This window comes from Ruditapes philippinarum, unplaced genomic scaffold (genome assembly GCF_026571515.1).
Source record: "Ruditapes philippinarum isolate M1 unplaced genomic scaffold, ASM2657151v2 ctg965_1_1_1_1, whole genome shotgun sequence".
In the NCBI taxonomy this organism is placed as follows: Eukaryota; Metazoa; Mollusca; class Bivalvia; order Venerida; family Veneridae; genus Ruditapes; species Ruditapes philippinarum.
The window spans coordinates 110,649-125,795 of NW_026865320.1; positions in this window are offsets into that span (position 1 = coordinate 110,649).

The following is a 15,147-nucleotide window of genomic DNA, read 5'->3' on the forward strand; positions in this document are numbered from 1 at the left end:
CCGAAACTTGTTTTAAGGTAACCGTTTTTGAAAACAGTAAAGGCCCGGATTGTTATTATGAATGTGTTAGATTAAAAGGTTGTAATTAGACCAAATTATACGTTGTTTTTCTTTACTCAATAAAGGAGAGTAACTCCCTTTTCTTCTTTAAGCATATAAATCCAGAAATAGCATTAACTTTTTATATCTTGATAAAGTTTTTGCTTAGAATAGAGATATTAAAAATTTCCATAAGAGTCAAATGCCACCTGCAAAAATCTAATGCCTGGAAATATTTCAAACGCTGTGCTGATAGCAAGACTGTTAAATGTTACATTATGTAGCTGTGAAATGACGATTATACTTGGTAGTACTACAAACATGCTAATCATTTACGCCTTAAAGCATCCTTCTGAAAACGAAAATCTCTGACACACAAAAACAACCACTCAATGGACATATTTGTGACACGAAAAATAAAATAACTGAGACTTAACGCAAAGTGAAAAAATCACGCAGGCTATAGCAACATGATTGTAAAGGACTATATACCTTTAGTATAGTAGAAAGTGAAGGATTTCTTAAATCTGATGCAGATAGTAGTGCCAGAGTACAAAGTGCCGAAAAGTAGAAACACAGTAAAAATCGCGTATTGAGAAGAGATTACGATGACGAAAGAGAGTCTCTTGTCAAAACCTAGAAAGTGTTCAATCAGTTTCGCTCACCACAGATACATGGACATCTAATGCTACTGACAGTTACATGACTATTACTGAACATCATCTTACTTGATGACTGCGGTGATGGAATCTAACGTGTTGATGACTCGCGAAATGCAAAGAGAGACACACTGGTGAAAAATCTCGCAAAAATAAACTGCAAGGATTGTGTATCTGAGTTGAATTAGAAAACAAAATTGGGTCAATTGCTACATGATAACGCGAGAAATATGCAAAGTGCTAGTGAAAAGTGCGAGGATTGTAGGGTGATTGTAGGCTGCTTTTGGGAACATACGCTTCACGTTAGGTGCGTAAAAACCGCACTTGAATTACCAAATGTAAGCAAAATTAGTTGGCTAAAAGTAGAAAACTCGTTGGGACACTTTAAACCATTCCACGGACCTTAACAGCAGAGATGAGAACATAGACAGAAAGTGAAGTTCAAAGTGCTGAACATGAACTTATTTCAAGATGTGCCAACGAGATGGAACTCAACGCATCTCATTGTTTAGCAGAGGACTGTGTGAACAAAGGACGGTGTTATCACGGATATTATGTTAGACGATAAGATTCACTAAGAAAAGTGATAGCAATTTGTTAACTCAAGAGTCACGAGTGGAGTAATATTTATGGATTTTCTCAAAGACGTGTTGAAGGACTTACCGCGTAACCACTTACTTTCAACAGAGACAAATGTCTCTTGTGTCTCTAGATTTATCCAACTCGTTTTGTGGACTTATGATACCAGTGTGAAAGTAAATGACAGTGATTCGCATTTAGTGCAAGAAGTTGAACAAACTATCGCCAGGGAGAATTTGAATGGACGCTACCATCCAAAATTCTACGCGGATTTTTATTCTACAGCCGCACTTTTCACCATTCTTGACCCGCGTTTATAAAACCGTTTACCTTTCTTTAATAGTGATGCAAAGAAAGTAGCTATTGAAGCTTTTGGAATCGCGCCTTTGGATGAAATTCCACATCAAATTACCTTCTTCGCGCCAGAATGAAAGTGATGATGTGTGCCATCAAAGCCGGCAAAAAAAGGAGAGTGCTTTGGATTTTTAATGTGTTATTCACCAGAAAAATGTTGACAAAAACCGACGATGAACTGAACGCTATCTTTCAAGCAAAATGTGATTCAGAACACCATAAACTGGTGGAAAGAAATGAAAAGAACTTTCCGAGAATCGCCGTAATCGCGAAACAGGTGCTTAGCGGTGCCCGCAACATCAAGTGCCGTCAGAGGCGTATATCTTTCGGCTGCTGGTTACTTGTGAATAAACTGAGAAACAGACTTTCATGTGAACTGTTGACAAGATTATTTTCCTCAATTTAAAAACAGAGTCAGTGTTTGATTAAATATTGACGTGAAATACATTTTAAAGAAACTTGATGTGTCAAAATAAAGTACAGCGTAGTGCTTTAACACGTATGCTTGTATAAACTGTATAAAAGATGATAAGATGAACTCAAAGAAAAGTGTTTAAATTTTCGCGTTGAATAAAGACACTGTATTAAGAGAAAAATACGAGAATATTGTTCTTGAATTGTAATTTATAAAAACATATATACATGCTGTCATTGAACGATCTCTTATGATGTTTAATAATCATTACGTATTTGCTAGATATCATTCATTGCCGCCGATCAGGCTATATTATTTCTAGAAGGTAAATGATATATGAACTGCTTACACATGATTTAAACTTGTATGCATTAAATAAAGTTTAATAAACATATTATCTGTTGATTTAATTTGTTTATCGGTTTTTTCTAAGTATACCTCCCCTTGCAGTCTATTCTATAGATACGAATTCTGTGAATTGAAAATAGAAACCGAAAGTAGCCTGCAAACGGTGTTGATATTGTGTGATTAAACTTTGAAGATTGTTGGAATCATCCAAATAAACCGAGTACTCGATCGGAAAATTGACCGAGTACTCGAGTATTGATTTTGGTACTCGTTGCCATCCCTAATTTATATACATATAAGTAAAACCTATGACCTCCGGCTGCTGGGCCAATTTTTGACTCAGCGTGGCTGTTATTTTGGCAACTTTGTAATTATGAGGGCCTATAGACTATAAATTATACATTATCAAAAGCTCATAAAGCCTTGACATGGTGCAAACAAGAAAAAGAATTTTTTAGTTTAATATAACAGTACATGTATAAGGAAATCTTATGACCCCATAGACAGGGGGAGGGCCCAATTCGACCAAGGCATATAATCTTGATAAATATGTGACATACGAAAGATAATATTAATATGACCCACAACTAAAGATCATCATGCCCAATCTGAATTAGTAGAACCTACATGCCGCTGTCACTAGCGCAGACCGAATTCTTTAATGTTGCAAAGATCCCCGGGACAGGCCATTAGTGTACAGAATAGATCCTGATCCTCAAAACAAAGTCTATGGAATTACTCAGTGCCGAAGCCACCAATGTTGCCCCAATAGACTAAGAAAAACAGCATGTTTACAAAAATAGTGCTGGTTTCTGGGAAAGTCAAGTTATACTTATCATATTTTATGTTGTAAAATTAAATAAAATGCGAAACAAAAACTTTATTTAAGGTAAAATGTATTGATTAATTACCCATGTAAAATCTACATTAACCTCTTACAGTTCTGAATATCTAAAATGGACATGTTCATCTTTTTTTAGTCTGAAAAAAAAACAACATTATTTAATTTGTCCATAGGCTATGAATTTTGCACACACAAAAATTCACTTCTGTGTTATGAAAAATAATATTTAATTGAAAGGCTTCATTCACTAGTTGTTTAAGTCACTTAAGATGTTTGTAATGAGGCATTGAGGAAAGTAGAGTATTTCATTGCGGATCAAAGAAAATGCATGATATAAATTATGCCCCCCCAACATGTTGAAATAAAACAATTTTTGTCGCCAATTTTGACATGAAATCTGTTTTCACGCTAATTTTTTGTAGTTTCACACATTTGAGTAAGTTAGGTTTACCTGATGAATTGTGGTTACCACAATAATTTCAATATTGAAAGATCATGCGAGTCATCAAGTCACTGTTTATGTGTATGATTCAAATCAACGTAGTTGACATATGACAATGTTGGGAATGAATTGTTAAAATGATAATTTAATCTATTGTTTAATTTAACCGACATGCAAAATATCTCAAATGACTAGTCCATCTTCAATTGGAAAAGCCATTCCTTATTCTGGGAGTTGCCAGACCATGTTCAGACAGCAGAATGTGCAGGCTGACCTTTGATTTGCACTGATGGCATCTACGGTAATGGTTATTATGAAAGTTGTTGTTGGTAGGTGAATGGAAAGAATAATAAGTCTATGAAATCAATTTTATCCTCATTATATAGACTGTATTTTAGTCAAAATTATATTAAGCTCTTGTAAATTTACAAGTGTAATATTGGAAATAGAGCATTAGCCCCACTGCTGTTTTACATATACACACTTGAATTTTATTACACAGGGTCTTTCTTGTCTCTTTTTGGGTTTCATAACACTGGATGCAAAATGCTTGTGACAACTCTTTGCATACATAGACTGTCATTGCTGTAACATTTTAATTCCCATCATAAGAATTACAAATAATTATGTTTATCTCTATTTTGTTAAATTTGACTACTGCAACATATCTTAGCATCAATGGGGGATATCTCAGGGGCCTATCTGTGCATGATAAACAGGCATGAGTAGTCGTTGAGTAGAACCCGTCCCTTCCTGATTCTGTCACAAGGTCTTCTGAGTGGAACCACCAAATCTGCCATTGATTAGCTAGCTGAAAAGCTTGCTCACATCATGAAAAAAATCCAACAACCGCTTGGATTTGATTCTATAGCAGTAAAGAGGGCCAGGTGATTTGAAGTAATATCACCTTGAACTATACGGCCACAAAAAACCTCACATAGGAAAATTTTAATACTACAATGTACTAGTGTCAAAAATTCTGAATAAACGATTATAATCATGATATATTGTCTATCAAGTACGTGGTTGTTTTGCACATACATTAGTTTAAATGTTGTTCTGTGACAGGAGTTTTAGTGTTCCAGGTCATATAAATGTTTATTTGATGATTTAACCCATAATCTTCTGAATTTTCTAAACAATTGTTGTCTAGCTCAAATCTTTGGAACAGTCCATTATCAGTATTGGGGATATCAAGATGAAATTTATGTTGTTTCTTAGCCAAAATAATAGAACACTGGCCCCTTTATTGGTGGCAAAGGTCAATCACTTGGTTGCAGTAGGGTAATGGTTAAAGAAAGATAAAATTGAACAAAATAGGTCAAATGTTTGTACCTTTTAAAGGATAATTGAATTATAAATCATTCCAGTATTGTTACTACTGATTTATGATAGTAATATGTCATGGTTGCCAGTGAGAGTAGATACAATTATGTTGTCATTTTCTGTCTGGAATGAAAACTTAATGAACTAAACCTTGAAAACTAGTGTCTATTCAGTAAACAAGAAGTATGTCAGAATTTGCCTTTTAAGCTTGTCCTTATGATATGAAGTAAGTCCTTCAAAACCAGGTCTGCTGAAAAGATGTTATTCGAAGCTCTGCAAATTTTGGTTTTTCCAATCTATACCTGGAGTAAAAACAAACTTGCACAGTTAAAGCTACATGATGCACTACCATTCAAAATAGATTTATTTGAACGTGTTAACCTTTTTATTGATACATTTGTTTTAAAAAGGTTTTCTTGTACCCCGAGATTTGATAGGTATATCTTTATTGACAAAATAAAACATGTAGATTGTTTTGTTTGCAAATTTTAGGAAAACAGTTCAATTATTATTTGGAGGATTCATGAACTAACATCTAAAAGATATTGAGGAAGCTTGATAGTTTTGCACGTTCCCAGCCGATGTCATCAGCATTCACTATCGCTTTAAGTACCATCAGCCTACAAAGATTGGTCGGTTTCATATCTTCCGAAAGAGATCCAGTCTTGTCACAAGTCATGAGCCAGGCACCGTCTGCACATCCCTGTCAATTCGGACCAGCTCTGTATTGTTTGTTGACCAAACTGAAAATGATTTTCCAACTTAATTACTATCAACAAAATGTATTGTGGCACACGTTTAAAAATGAAAGCTGGGACATGTCCATTAAGATATTTCCAGCAGCGTTAAATTTTTATTGAAGTGAAATTTTGAATACAGATTAATTTCAGCAATCTGTTGTTATTGATCTAATTTTGTGTGATTGTTAATAACTGGAAGGCAAATAGAGAGCCGTATTCTATTATAATTTAATGATGTTTTTTTTTTCTTTAATTTATACCGAATTCTCATATCTTAATAAGACAAACAGTTTTAGTCAAGAAGAGGAATACATTCAGTATTTCAGCGGAATGAAAAACTTCACTTCTCATCAGAATATTTTTAAATTCTTCTTGGCAACATTCTGTGCAAAGAAAGGATTAGACGGTTTCAACTTGTTGCCAATTATCATTTATCAGTTTTCCTTATCTATAATTAGGCAGCTTGACAACTTCTTGTGTTTTTAATAGAGACCATCCTCTCTTGACAAAGAATCTCACCAAAACTTTCACTGTTGAGGTTATAATTTGCCAGTATGTATACACAGTTTAGTGTCCACTTTATTTGTCATCCAATTGAAAACGCTGTATTTCATTCAAACATAATGAGTGTTAATTTTCATAGAGAACAAAAGCCGTACATAATCAAATTCTGTTCATTGATCGCCTTTTTATTTTTTCATGTGTTCAATAGAATCGCCGTTCTGTAAAAAAAAAATAGTCTTTGCTATAAATTTGTACATGCTCTTTATCGTGGGCCGCTTTTGAATCTAAATTAAAGAAAAATGATCGTCAAAAGGTCAACCTACATCACATTAAAGGAATTTGCATGCAGTTCAGATTCTAAATCAACGTCAGAAACATGAAAGCTAGGACTTTATTCTTGTTTTGGAAATATTTACGTGACCTTCGTGTTAACTCATACTTTAGTGAACATATATTATATAATCATATAAGATATTAGCTACTGAGATCAGTTTGTCAACTTCACAAAGTTTATAAAATCATATCAGGTAACACATTTTCCAACTCATCAAAAAATGTTTTTGAGAAAATAAAAATTTTTCAATTCGAGCAAATGGAACTCGCTCAGGCCATAATGCCGCCCTTCATACACAAGGGGTACATGCGTCTATGCGCGCAAAGTGACGTAAATCTGCATATTTATAAGGTCAAATTTAAAAACCCACCATTCAGTTAATTGTTTAATAAAAGCGGAACTGGTAGTGACGTAATAAAGTGAATATTAATGAGGCAAAATAAAGTTTGACACGAAATATGTTAGTATTCATCCGTAGCTGTTCTAGAGAAATTAGAAACATTCTCTGGTCGCTATCGGTCCCGTCGAAGTTTCTTATTTCTGTAGAACAGCACAGATTAACACTAACATATACTTGGTAGCATTTATTATTTTGATGAATTTTCCCCCACCTCTGCGTCTGGTGTTTTGTATTATAAAGTTTGAATAGTGCCTGTTTATTTTTCTGCTGTTATTTTCTGTAAGCTTTTAAGAAAAAAAGATATTTATGTTGCCAGTATTCTTACTTACTTGCAGTTTTTATGATGTTGTGAGGTTTTTTTTACTCATAAAAGCAGGTATGAAAGATGCAAATTAATATTATTGCATTTTGTTAGCTCAGAATCCAAAAATTTAAAATCCTTTTTAGCTCGACTATTCGATAAGAATAAGTAGAGCTATTCTAGTCACCTGAGCGTCGGCGTCGGCGTAACCACTTATGTTAAAGTTTTTTGTGATACCTCAAATATTTTCAAAGTCCATTGACATATGGCTTTGAAACTTTGCAAACTTGTTCATCATCATGACCCCAACCTGTAGACAGGGGAAGGTAACTGTATCAAGCATCTTGAAATAATTATCCCCCTTTTTCGACTTAGAATTTACGTTAAAGTTTTTGTAATACCTCAAATATTTTCAAAGTCCATTGACATATGGCTTTGACACTATGCACACTTGTTCACCATCATAACCCCAACCGATAGTCAGGAGAAGGTAACTGTATCACACATTTTGACAGAAATTATGCCCTTTTTTCGACTTAAAATTTACATTAAAGCTTTTGTAATACCTCAAATATTTGCAAAGTCCATTGATATATGGCTTTGAAACTTTGCACACTTGTTTACTATCATGAGCCCAACCTGTAGACAGGAGGAGGTAATTGTATCAAGCATTTTGACAGAATTAGGCCCCTTTTTCGGCTTAGAATTAACATTAAAGCTTTTGTAACACCTCAAATATTTTCAAAGTCCATTGACATATGGCTTTGAAACTTTGCACACTTTTACCATCATGAGCCTAACCTGTAGACAGGAGGCGGTAACTCTATGAAGCATTTGGCAGAATAATGCACCTTTTTTAACTTAGAACTGACATTTAAGTTTGCATACCATGTCAGATATTTTCATATTCTATTGAAAAATGGCTTTGAAACAAGTTGAAATTTTATACTCTTCTTTGAGAGCATAGGACTCTCTTAAAGGCTTATAACTGTAACATGGATTTAAAAATAATTGCCCTTTTGTTAAATTTGAAAATTGTACATTATTATGGCTCGTTTACTGACAAGAATAGTCGAGCACTGCTGTCCTACCGACAGCTCTTGTTTCAGAGAGGAATTATGTAGAGATATAATATCATTCCAATTTTAGCCTTAGAAATCCATTCAACTTTTCAAATTTTAAGTGGCAGTTGAAAAAAACATAAGATAAATTTCTAAATGTTTAGTTGAGACCGAGTTACCAGAGGTACAAAACACGAACAAGTACATGTTTTCTAAATCTTGGTGTAATAATATATTAATAACTTTCATGGGGTTGATTTCAATATTTGTTGAATTAAACAAGAAATTCAGTATAGAAAATAATCCCATTAAAGTCAAGAGTTGAATATATTGTAGATTTATATGAAATAATTTGATATTTTAGACCAATGAAAGACTATCACGACGAGGAGCAGCAGTTTTTGAAGATAAATTTCCATAATCCAAGTATATTAAAAAAGTAAGTAGATTTAAATATAAATTAGGGATTTTTTAAGCTCGGCTATTCAAAGAATAGTCAGCATGATTCAGTCTATTTTTTTAGCCATGTCCATGTTTCAATCCCGACAAAACCATTAGTTATCGTTGTAGGAAAAATCATTTGAAGCACTGACTGAAAAATAAACAGTGCAGACCATGATCAGAGGTCACAAATTTGCTGGTTGGGCTTGGTCTGCACTGGTCTCATGGGTAGATTCAGTTGCCTTTAGGGGGCTAAGATTAAACTTTTGCAGTTTTCTCCATCTGTTTCAAAAATGTTTCCTTTTGGTTATAAACAAAATGTTTCGTTTAGGTTTAAAAGAACAATGGTCTATGATTTTAACAGATCTAGCAAAAATTTATTTTGTATTTCAACAGTGTTTAGGTGTTGAAAGCCTTATGTGTCTTAATTCATAATGAAACTTTAATTTAAACCAAAGGTTAAAAGATCGGGTTTGTCCAAATGGTACAATATATTGTACAAAATTTTTGAATGTCCATAAACTGCCTAAGTTATGTTTCTATTGCCCCTTATAGAGCTTCTGTAGTAATGGAATAAATAACATTTGGCAGCACGTGTTAGCCAGGCAAATGTTGTAGCTATATTTTATGAGGTGCAAGCGTTAGTGTTTATTGATTTAAAAGAACAAAAATCAACCGCAAATGAAAATCATTAAATCCTATCTTGTGCTTGGTTCCTTTTTGGGTGAATGAAATGTCTTAGGGGGAAGTTTTTTTAGAAAAATATTTCTTCCTGAAAATGAAGCTGCAATAGATGTCATACCATCTTTTAGAAAATATGTTTTGGAAAAATTTGCCTTCCTTTGCTGCTTTGAATATTTTAGCAATTTTGCAGTGAACAGAAAATTTGTTTGATGCTGTTGTTGTTGGATTGGTACATACATGACAAGCTCTGCATACAATTTAAAGTATTAAAGCAAAATGATTTAAAGAAAACAACAACATTTTTTGTCGAAGTCTTTGTGTTGTTGCATTTAGTATGAATATTGAGTTTTCTGAAATATTCTCTATGCTTTTCATACAAGTGTATGATTTTTGATAGGAGGTTAGGTAGAACTAGTTTAGCAGAAATCTTTAACAATATACCATGCAATGTTTTATGTCTGCTAAAAATCCACAGCTTCAATGTTGAAATTTTTGTGGATGAAGTATGACCTGCATGGTATCAGGAAATTGTGATAGAAAAAAACAACTGAAAATGAAATAAGATGTGTAAAGATTCATATTTGTGTTGGTACATATAAATACTATCCCTTTGTACCACAATATTTTCATTGAAATATTTTGTCACATGATGCTATAGAAAAGACTCGTAAACTTTGTGGCAAGTTAGATTTACGTTTGACAATTAGCCAAAGCATATTCACTAGTCTTTTGTTCTCTAGAATTGTCTGTGATTTGATAGATTGGCATTCTTCATGACAATTTTTGAACTGATGTTGGCCATCTTTGTGTCCTTACAAATTCAAAGTTAAGGAATCTTGAAACAATGTAGGATGCATAAAATGGAATATTAACATAATTATTCTCTTTGTTGCTTTAGGAAATCATTCTGTGTTTAGGAAAGGACTTAAACGCTTTAAATTTTCTAAACGCTCATATTTCGATCAAGTAATTTTTATGGTTTCTAATTTATTTGAGGAATTATATTTTTTCCATAAATGCCGAATCAGTGACGATCTTATATGTTTTCTGTTTTTAGAGCTACAGATTTATTACTTGCCGGAGATGTATTAGATAAGCCTTTCCAACCCCACGAGTCTCGTGTACCTTTTATACTAGAGGTAAGAAATCAACAATTAAACACTGACTTCGTGAAATTGACTCGTCCTTTGGTTAGGGTCCATATGCAAAACAAGGGGGTCATTGGCCCCAATGCGCTCACCTGATTACTAATGCAATTGATATACAAAAGTAAAGTTACCTGGTCTTAAATTCAATTTTGACCCTATGGCTTTAATTTGAACAATCTTGGTAGAGTTCAACTACCCAATGCCTCATGCCAAATATCTAACCTTATGCCTTTGTACATTCAGAGGTAAAGATTTTTTAAGTTTTTACTATATACATATAAGCAAAACCTATGGCGGGGCCAATTGTGACCCCAGGACTATAATTTGAACAACTTTGGTAGAGGACCTATAGATAATATTATATACCAAATATCTAAACTGTAAGCCTTGTATCTTCAAACAAGAAGATTTTTTTTAGTTATAACAATAAATATATATATATATATATATATATTATATATTATATATATATATATATATATATATATATATATATATATATATAAAGATAAAATATGACCCCCCCCTGGGGCGGGCCAATTTGGACCAAGGGCTATAATTTGAACAACTTTGGTAGAGGACATTTAGGTGATATTACATACCAAATATCTAAGTTCTAAGCATTGTACCTTTAAACAAGAAGATTTTTAAGTTTTTACTATATACATATGAGGAAAATCTATAACCCTTTTGGGCGGGGCCAATTTTGACCCCAGGGCTAAAATTTGAAAAACTTTGGTGGAGGACCTTTAGATATTATTATATACCAATTATCTTAGGTCTTAGCCTTGTACCTTCAAACAAGAAGTATTTTTAAGTTTTTACTATACACATATAAGGAAAACCTATGACCCCCTTGTGGCAGAGCCAAAATTGACCCAAGGGCTATAATTTGAACAAGTTTGGTAGAGTAACTATTTGTGATATCATATACCAAATATCAAAGCTCTAGGCCTTGTACTTTCAGACAAGAAGATTTTGTAATAATTCATTTTTTTCAACTCCTTTTCTGGCCCCGTGACCTACTTATGCAACAGACCGGAACCATTTGAACAACTTTTGCAGGGGACCACCCAAGGATCATTCCTGTAAAGTTTGGTTGCTGTGCAGTCATTGGTTTCTGAGGAGATGTTGTTTAAAGAAATTGTTGACGACGCACGACGACGGACGGTGGGCGATCACAATAGCTCACCATGAGCACGTTGTGCTCAGGTGAGCTAAAAATGAGAGAGAAATAATTGTTTTTTGTCCCCCTATCTTCAAGCTCTTTTTTAATCTTCCAACCCTAGACGTTATGTTTGGCTGTCTACATTTTAGCTCACCTGTCACAAAGTACGGATAATCGGAGAATTTTGGTGCAGTTATTTTCTTCCGGCATCCGGTACATCGCAAGCGCAACGTAGCAGACACGGTAAAATACCCTCCGATATCCGGCCGGACACCTTTTGTTATCGGTTACATACCGGTTAGAATTTTTACCTCCTGGGCGCCAAATATTCCTCAAGTTTCCGACCGGTCACCAAAGACGTCTCGGCAGGATACTGACCGGAACCCTGATGGACTCAGTACGTCGCACGTATGGTCCTTAAATGTCCGTAAGGATAGCGTTTGGGTTATTAAACAGACCTTACGGCAGGTTAAGCCTTTGACCCGTTTCCAATTCTCGGACGACGGTGAAGGTCACTTTCGTTCTACAGATGTTATCAGTACCTTGCGAAAGTGAAAGAGATTATTACTGTTTAACTGCTTGGCAGACTGTCCGGGAACGATGCGGTGGCTGAACAGTGCTCTGGTATGAATATTCAAGTTGGTTTACTGCCAAAGTCCTCAGGGTTAATCATAAATAGCACAATCATTCTCTCATTAGCCAGCGTGCAGATCTGAATCGGTAAAATCGCTAGACTTGTTTTCTGTACATTGTGGGTTCGATTCCCAGGATGACCAACTGAAAACTGAAATTACTAGGAATGTTTCAGACGAGACTTTAAAGCAAGGTCCACTGTACGAGTGCTTAAACTTGGATAGGTAAAAAGGGAGGAGATTGTTTGAGGTCCTGCTTGGCTCTTTGACGTTGGTCATCCTGTCTTGCTAGATAGTGTCGGGGTTACATTCATTGAACGCTGCCTTCCTTAATGATCTTGTTTTTCATATTTATCTGAAATAAGGGCATCTTGCTATCTGTATCTTGCGCTGTCCTCCAACATCTAGAACGACTTATACTCTTCTAGAGGACTCGCCTTTACGGGCAACTGATGGCGAGTATTTAGAAACCCAATTACACACACGTATTCTCTCAGTTTTCACACACGTTCAGGGAGGTTTATAAAAGTTTTCAAGTTACATTTACAATTTTTTATGGAAAACTTTGATTTCAGAGTGTAATATACCTTCCAAAACAGAAAGCAAAGAAGGGGGGAAGAAATCAGAGGAGAAGAAGGCAAGGAAAAATGCCAACAAAAGAGGGGATGTGAATAAAGGCCGAAAATGGGATAACATGCCATACGTATACCGTCCGACAGCCGAACAGATATCGCACGTATACTTTACCGTCACCGTACGATTGTTGCAAACAGGCCAGATAACGGAAGGCTATTGGACATTTATCGTACGGTAGTCTGCCGGGTACCTTTAGAATATCGACCGGTGTCCAGAATGAAGACGCCAAGAGTTTTTACCGGGTGACCGGACGAGTACCCTTCGGAAACCGTCCGAATACCTAATTGACCACAGAGGGAGAATGACCGCTCACTTCTTCCCGGACATGATTGAAATGTTTCTCTCCGATCTCAAATTATCAACGCTGTCAACGTCACAGGAATGTTTCTTTGAAAGTCAACTTTAAAAAATTGTTCAAAGAATTAAATTACAAACAGAACTCGGGTTGCAACCAAAAGAAAAAAACTTAAAATATCTTCTTTTAGAAAACCGTAAGAGCTAAAGCTAAAATATTTGGCAGGAAACATCATCAAAGAAACAGTGTCTACCAAGTTTGTTCAAATAAATGCCCTGGGTCAAAATTGGCCCCGTCCTGGGGGACATTCATTTTCCTTATTTGTTTATAATAAAAGCTTAAAAAAAATTCTTATAAAAGCCCAAAAAGCTTGAGTTTAGATACTAAGCATGAAATACCTTCTAGTGATTGTCTTCCAAGTTTGTTCAAATACATTTAAAAGCTCTTGAGTCAAAATTGGCCCCTCCCGGGGGAGGCGTGTGGGGTCGTTCTTTTTCCCTATATGTATAAAGCAAAAACTTTATAAAATCTTCTATAAAAAAAACCCAAACCGCTAGAGCTAAGATATTTAGCATGAAACATCTTCCTATGGGTGTCTACCAAGTTTATTCAAATAAGGGCCATTGGGTTAAAATCCGGCCGCGCATCAGGGGTCATTGATTTTCCTTAAATATGTGTATAGTAAAAACTTAAAAAATCTTCTGATAAAAAACCAAAAAAACTAGAGTTTAGATACTAAGCATGAAATATCTTCTAGTGAGTGTTTTCCAAGTTTGTTCAAATAAATGCCATTGGGTCAAAATTGGGCCCTCCCGGGGGTGGAGTCATTGTTTTTCCCTATATGTATATAGTAAAAACTTAAAAAGTCTTCTTATGAAACACCCCAAAGAGGTAGAGCTTAGATATTTATCCTGAAACACCTTTTTATGTGTGTCTACCAAGTTTGTTCAATTTAAAGCCCCTGGTTTAAAATTGGCCGTGGCCTAGGGGCCTATATACAGGTGAGCGATTTCAAGGCCATCCTGGCCTTCTTGTTTTTCTTGTCATGGAGCGATAATATGAAGAAAAAAATAAAATAATTTCAAAAAAGCTTATCTGTTCGGTTCCTAGTTGACAAAAATATGTATGAATGGAAATGGCAAAGCACTATGAAATGTATTGTTACAGGACATGCATTCCAAACATCATTGACGTACACGTTAACTGTTTCCAAGGTATATCAAAAATATTACTAAAGCTTTTTGTCTTTGAGGACAATGTCATCAAGGTGAACTTTTGTGATGGCCCATTGTCCGTATTCCGTTGTCCATCCGTGCCTCAACAATTTCTTTAAACAATTTCTCATCCTAAACCACTTTGCAAAATGTGTTGAAACTTTGCAGGGACCTACCTTGCATGAGCGTGACCAAAAGTGTTCACAAAATTAAATTCCATAAAGAACTCCGGTTTCAATGGCAACATAAATACTTTTGTTACAAAATGTTTTTAAAAATCCGAAAGAGCTAGAGCTTAGATTTTTGGCATGAAACATCTTTAAATGGATATCTATCTAAAAAAAACGGTGAATATACTCATCACATCTAGTTTTAGAAGAAAAAAACAGGGAACATACTATGATATTTACTAGTTATTTGTACAAAAAATTACATCTTAAAAATTCTTAACCAATCTGAGAAAGTCATTTGAAAGCTATTTGTAGATCATATAATAATTTCAATTATCTAACCTTTTTTTATAAAGTATCGCAATCACGTTTTGTTTTGCTTCCACAATCTAATGACGATGTTTTGATATAGT